This window comes from Lolium rigidum, chromosome 5 (assembly GCF_022539505.1).
Source record: "Lolium rigidum isolate FL_2022 chromosome 5, APGP_CSIRO_Lrig_0.1, whole genome shotgun sequence".
Lineage (NCBI taxonomy): Eukaryota > Viridiplantae > Streptophyta > Magnoliopsida > Poales > Poaceae > Lolium > Lolium rigidum.
Window position 1 is genome coordinate 195590879 of NC_061512.1, and position 7254 is coordinate 195598132.

Sequence of the window (7254 nt, forward strand, 5' to 3'; positions counted from 1 at the left end):
CATAAGGCACTTGTCAACGTAGTCAGCACATGGGTCCCCACGATGCCGGATGTGTGTGTGGAGCCGATGTTCAAGACGATAAGGCATAGAGCGCGCGATACTCTGTCAGGAGAAAGCGGCGACGGGGAGAGCGGTGTGTCTGTTATAAATACCCACGGCGGCGCCGAAATCATTTCTCACTCAGAGTGTAAGACCGACATCGAGATGTACAAGATATACATCTTCAAGACGAACGCACTCCATGGAGGTTCTGCCAAGGATGGGCAGGGCAAGCTCCTACAACAAAGCTTCTCGAAAATATCTTTGGCTCTGGCCAAAAGACAACATCGGGGAGCTTGCCTCAGAGCTTCCCCGGAAGCCACGACTCGTTCCTGGTGGGTGGCTTGGGAACCTTTGATGGAGCACCTGCTCACATCAGTTGAAGGGAAGAACTCTAACACCGGCGTCGCGTCTCGATCTCTGTGTACGATGCGTTCGGATGGCCCGAAGACGTGTCCTCCTCCGAGAGCGCATGGAAGACACCTGGCAACATCTCCCTAGGAAGGTAGCATGCGCATTAAATGCCTGGCAGTTAGTTACAGTGCGTCCTACCACCCTACGCGCGGAAGCAAGGCAACAAGACAGCACAAGGACGGCGCATCAAGGCCGTCAGTGAGGCTTGCATGCCTGCCAGCTGCGCGGCCAACTTGCCGCCCCTCCCACCGGTTTCCACCTATTGGCATAGGTGTCACGCATGCAGCTAGCCCATACGGTAACCCCTTGTAATATCAAATGAGGTCCTTCGTACCGCAGTAAAGGGTTGTAGAGCCAGTGTATTGAGTATTGTACTTGGTGAGCAAAGGAGGAGAAGAAAGAGGGACTCATAGCTCTCTCCGTAAGGAAGAACACCCCAATAATCAGACAAGTGGGACGTAGGGGTTTGCTTTGGGCGCCCAGAACCTGGTAAATACTCCGCATGTCTCGGTTTTTGTGCTTGATCCCGGCTAGCAGTGCCTTGCGCCGGCTGCACTTTTTAGTGCACGATTTTAATCATTTTTTGGTAACTCCTAAAATCTTGATAAATTCACAATTGTAACTTTTCATCCTCTATATGGACAAAAAAATTTCTAAAATTCATGACATATCTAAATGGTCGAAAAAATTCAGTTTTGCTGCAGCAAAAATTCTGGACAGATTTTATCTCTTAATGTTAGAACCATTATTTTAAGTATCAAAACTATTTTTTCTTCAAAATTTTGATATACAATAATAATTAGAACATTATGTGATCTCTAGTTCATAAATAAATAATTTAATTTATGAATAAAATAGCAGCAAGCATGATATCCTTGTACAACTAATGTCACCCCATAAAAAAGAATGGGAAGGTCTCCCTGTGAGGCGGCTCGGTGGAACCCTAGATCCACCGCCGCCGCACCCCTCGTCCACCACGCCCCCTCACCTCCGCCGGCACGCGTCGACGGGCAAAGCCCGCCGGCGGCTGGTGGCGGCGGGACCCGTCCCCTGGTGCGCTGCACCTCCGCCCTCCCCCCCCCCGCCCCTCCCGCCCACCCCGATTCGCCCCTCCACCTCGGCCAATGGCCGATGACCGCGCTCTGGTCCGTCGCCGCCCTCCTGGAGCTCGCGCCAGAGATGAGCTCCCCGCTCCAGGTCCGGCTGCACGGCTGAAGCCCCTGCCTATGCCGCCATGGGTCATTTGTGCGCCCCAGATCCGACCCTCCCCGATGCGCAGGGACAAGGTCTGGCCGGCGACCATCCCCCTGCAGCCTCTCAGCTCGGCAGGTGGTGGAGCTTGCCGCCCCTCCAGGTGCACGATAGCGCGGCTTCCCATTGAGGTGCATCTCCTGGGAGAAATCCCTGCTCTGGTCTGTGCCATAGCCGTCCATGATGACGTTGTTTGGCGCCGTTCAACCTTGTTGGGGGTGTGGTCGTGGATGTGCACTATGTCAGCTGCTTGTTGCGGTTCCGAGCGAAAGCTCCGCGGCGACGGCGCCCACAGGCGCTGTTTTCCTTGTTGAAGGCGTCGCAAGTGAACCAAGTGTTGCTTGTCCGGTGGCTTCATTTTGGGCTTGGTTGGTGCCCTCGACTTCAGCTCTTGTTGGTCGTGCAAAGCTTGGCTAAATTCGATGGTGATGGTTGGGTTTTGTCGCGAGCTTCGTGTTACTGGTGCGGTCTCGGCTGATCGGCCCCCTTCGACGGCGCAGGTCGTCTCTACACCTCACAAAGTGCTTGGGGCTGTCCCTTTGGCCGAGTTCACGGTCAAGGTTCGTGGCGTTGCTGGAATCTCGATCTTGCGATGCCCTTCGATTGTGTTGCAGAAACTCCTCGCAGTTCTGGCACTCAATGAGCCGCATGAGCTTTGTGTTTGCATAGTTCTCTCGGCGGAGTAAGGCCCTTCGACTATGCCAGCTTCACTCGTTGATCCTCATATGCTCCTGGTTTGCCACCTTGTGGGATAGTCGTCATGCAAGAAGGTGGTGGTGCTGCAATCTGTAAAGTCTCAGGATTGTGATGCCCTTCAATAGCACGGTGACACTCCTTGATGCATTTGCCTATGCCTGTCTTCCTGGTGACGGTCGTCGTGCGAGCACGCCCGGTTGTGCTTGTCAAGTGCACCTATTCCCCCACCCTCTCCTCCTTGTTGTGTGTGTTGGTGTGTGTTTTGTTTTATCTTTGATGTCTACGGGAGCTTCTATTCTTGTAGACAGTATTGGGCCTCCAAGAGCAGAGGTTTGTAGAACAGCAGCAAGTTTCCCTTAAGTGGATCACCCAAGGTTTATCGATCTCAGGGAGGAAGAGGTCAAAGATATCCCTCTCAAGCAACCCTGCAACCACAAAGCAAGAAGTCTCTTGTGTCCCCAACACACCTAATAGGTGCACTAGTTCGGCGAAGAGATAGTGAGATGCAAGTAATATGGATGAGTATGAGTGGTAATAGCAATCTGAATAAAATATGGCAGCGAGTAAACATGCAACAAAATAGTAAACAAACGAAGATTCGATGCTTAGAAGCAAGGCCTAGGGATCCCGCTTTCACTAGTGGACACTCTCAACAATGATCACATAATAGGACTACTCTACACCCTCTTGTTGGATGATGAACACCACTAACTGTGTAGGATTACACGAACCCTCAATGCCGGAGTTAACAAGCTCCACAATATTCAATGTTCATATTTAAATAACCTTAGAGTGCAAGATAGATCAACACAATCACACCAAGAACTAACATAGCATGCACACTGTCACCATCACACTATGAAGGAGGCATAGATCACATCAATACTTATCATAGCAATAGTTAACTTCATAATCTACAAGAGATTACAATCATAACCCACACCAAGTACTACACGATGCACACACTGTCACAATTACACCGTGCAGGAGGAATAGACTACTTTAATAACATCACTAGAGTAGCACATAGATGATATTCAACTAGATCACATAAAGAGAGAGATGAACCACATAGCTACAGCGGAGCCCTCAGCCCCGGGGTGAATTACTCCCTCCTCATCATGGAGACAGCGATGGCGGTGAAGATGGCGGTGGAGACGGCGGTGGAGATGACTCCGGGGGCAATTCCCCGTCCCGACAGGGTGCCGGAACAGAGACTTCTGTCCCCCGAATTGGAGTTTCACGATGGCGGCGGCTCTGGATGGTTTTCTCTGGTTTCGTCGAACGTGGTAGGGTTTTCGCGACGGAGGCTTTCAGTAGGCGGAAGGGCGGAGTCGGAGGGGTCACGGGGGCCACACACTAGGGCGGCGCGGCCCCCCTTGGCCGCGCCGCCTTACTGTGTCGGCGCCCCGTGGCCCCACTTCGTCTCCCCTCCGGTCTTCTGGAAGCTTCGTGCAAAAATAGGAACCTGGGCGTTGATTTCGTCCAATTCCGAGAATATTTCCTTACCGGGATTTCTGAAACCAAAAACAGCAGAAAACAGGAACTGGCACTTCGGCATCTCGTCAATAGGTTAGTTCCGGAAAACGCATAATAATGACATAAAGTATGCATAAAACATGTAGATATCATCAATAATGTGGCATGGAACATAAGAAATTATCGATACGTCGGAGACGTATCGGCATCCCCAAGCTTAGTTCCTGCTCGTCCCGAGCAGGTAAACGATAACAAAGATAATTTCCGGAGTGACATGCCATCATAACCTTGATCATACTATTGTAAGCATATGTAATGAATGCAGCGATCAAAACAATGGTAATGACATGAGTAAACAACTGAATCATAAAGCAAAGACTTTTCATGAATAGTACTTTCAAGACAAGCATCAATAATTCTTGCATAAGAGTTAACTCATAAAGCAATAAATTCATAGTAAAGGTATTGAAGCAACACAAAGGAAGATTAAGTTTCAGCGGTTGATTTCAACTTATAACATGTATATCTCATGGATAATCGTCAACACAAAGCAATATAACAAGTGCAATAAGTAAACATGTAAGAATCAATGCACACAGTTGATACAAGTGTTTGCTTCTAAGATAGAAAGAATAGGCAAAGCTGACTCAACAATAAAGTAGAAGATAGGCCCTTCGCAGAGGGAAGCATTGATTACTATATTTGTGCTAGAGCTTTTCATTTTGAAAACAAGAAACAATTTTGTCAACGGTAGTAATAAAGCATATGAGTTATGTATAATACATCTTATAAGTTGCAAGCCTCATGCATAGTATACTAATAGTGCTCGCACCTTGTCCTAATTAGCTTGGGTTAACACGGATTATCATTGCATAGCATATGTTTCAACCAAGTGTCACAAAGGGGTACCTCTATGCTGCTCGTACAAAGGTCTAAGGAGAAAGCTCGCATTGGATTTCTCGCTTTTGATTATTCTCAACTTAGACATCCATACCGGGACAACATAGACAACGAGATAATGGACTCCTCTTTAATGCATAAGCATTTAACAACGATTATTATTCTCATAAGAGATTGAGGATTAGTCTGTCCATATTGAAACTTCCACCATGAATCATGGCTTTAGTTAGCGGCCCAATGTTCTTCTCTAACAGTATGCATACTCAAACCATTTGATTGTGAAAACCGCCCTTACTTCAGACAAGACGAACATGCATAGCAACTCACATGATATTCAACAAAGGTAAAAGAGTTGATGGCGTCCCCAGAAACATGGTTACCGCACAACAAGCAACTTACTAAGAAATAAGACACATAAGTGCATATTCTTCACCACGATAGTTTTTAAGCTATTTTGTCCCATGAGCTATATATTGCAAAGGTAAAGAATAGAAATTTTAAAGGTAGCACTCAAGTAATTTACTTTGGAATGGCGGAGAAATACCATGTGGTAGGTAGGTATGGTGGACACAAATGGCATGGTTATTGGCTCAAGGATTTGGATGCACGAGAAGAATTCCTCTCAATACAAGGCTAGGCTAGCAAGGTTGTTTGAAGCAAACTCAAGTATAAAAGGTGCAGCAAAGCTCACATATGAACATATTGTAACTATTATAAGACTTTACATTGTCTCCTCGTTGTTCAAACACCTCAACCAGAAAATATGTAGACTCTAGAGAACAATCATGCAAACCAAATTTTAACAAGCTCTATGTAGTTATTCATTAATGGGTACAAGGTACATGATGCAAGAGCTTAAACATGATCTATATGAGCACAACAATTGCCAAGTATCAAATTATTCAAGACATTATACCAATTACCACATGTAGCATTTTCCGTTTCCAACCATATAACAATTAACGAAGCAGTTTCAACCTTCGCCATGAAAAATAAAAGCTAAGAACACATGTGTTCATATGAACCAGCGGAGCGTGTCTCTCTCCCACACAAGCATGTATTTATTCATAAAATGAAAATAACAAAACGAAAATAAAAGCACACAGACGCTCCAAGTAAAGTACATAAGATGTGACTGAATAAAAATATAGTTTCAAGAGAAGTGACCTGATAATTTGTCGATGAAGAAGGGGATGCCTTGGGCATCCCCAAGCTTAGATGCTTGAGTCTTCTTGAAATATGCCGGGATGAACCACGGGGGCATCCCCAAGCTTAGACTTTTCACTCTTCTTGATCATAGTATATCATCCTCCTCTCTTGACCCTTGAAAACTTCCTCCACACCAAACTCGAAACAAACTCATTAGAGGGTTAGTGCATAATTAAAAATTCACATGTTCAGAGGTGACACAATCATTCTTAACACTTCCGGACATTGCACAAAGCTACTTGGAAGGTAATGGAACAAAGAAATCCATCCAACACAGCGAAAGAGGCAATGCGAAATAAAAGGCAGAATCTATCAAAACAGAACAGTTCGTAAAGACGAATTTTAAAGAGGCACCAGACTTGCTCAGATGAAAATTCCCAAATTGAATGAAAGTTGCGTACATATCTGAGGATCACTCACGTAAATTGGCATAATTTTCTGAGTTACCTACAGAGAATTAGGCCCAGATTCGTGACAACAAGAAATCTGTTTCTGCGCAGTAATCCAAATCTAGTATCAACCTTACTATCAAAGACTTTACTTGGCACAACAATGCAATAAAATAAAGATAAGGAGAGGTTGCTACAGTAGTAACAACTTCCAAGACACAAATATAAAGCAAAAGTACTGTAGTAAAATAAACACATGGGTTATCTCCCAAGAAGTTCTCTCTTTATAGCCATTAAGATGGGCTCAGCAGTTTTAATGATGCACTCGCAAGAAATAGTAGTTGAAGCAAAAGAGAGCATCAAGAAACAAATTCAAAACAAATTTAAGCCTAACATGCTTCCTATGCATAGGAATCTTGTAAAATAAACAAATTCATGAAGCATGATGCAACAAGCATAGAAAGATAAAACAAGTGCAGCTTCAAGATTTTCAGCAAAAAGAGAGGTGTTTTAGTAACACGAAAATTTCTACAACCATATTTTCCTCTCTCATAATAATATCCAGTAGCATCATGAGCAAACTCAACAATATAACTATCAAATGAAACATTCTTATCATGAGTCTCATGCATAAAATTATTACTCTCCACATAAGCATAGTCAATTTTATTGGTAATAGTGGGAGCAAATTCAACAAAGTAGCTATCATTATTATTCTCATCATCAAATATAGGAGGCATATTGTAATCATAATCAAATTTATCCTCCATAACAGGCGGTACTAAAAGACTACTATCATTATAATTATCATAAATAGGAGGCAAAGCATCATCAAAGTAAATTTTCTCCTCAATGCTTGGTGGACTAAAAAGATCAT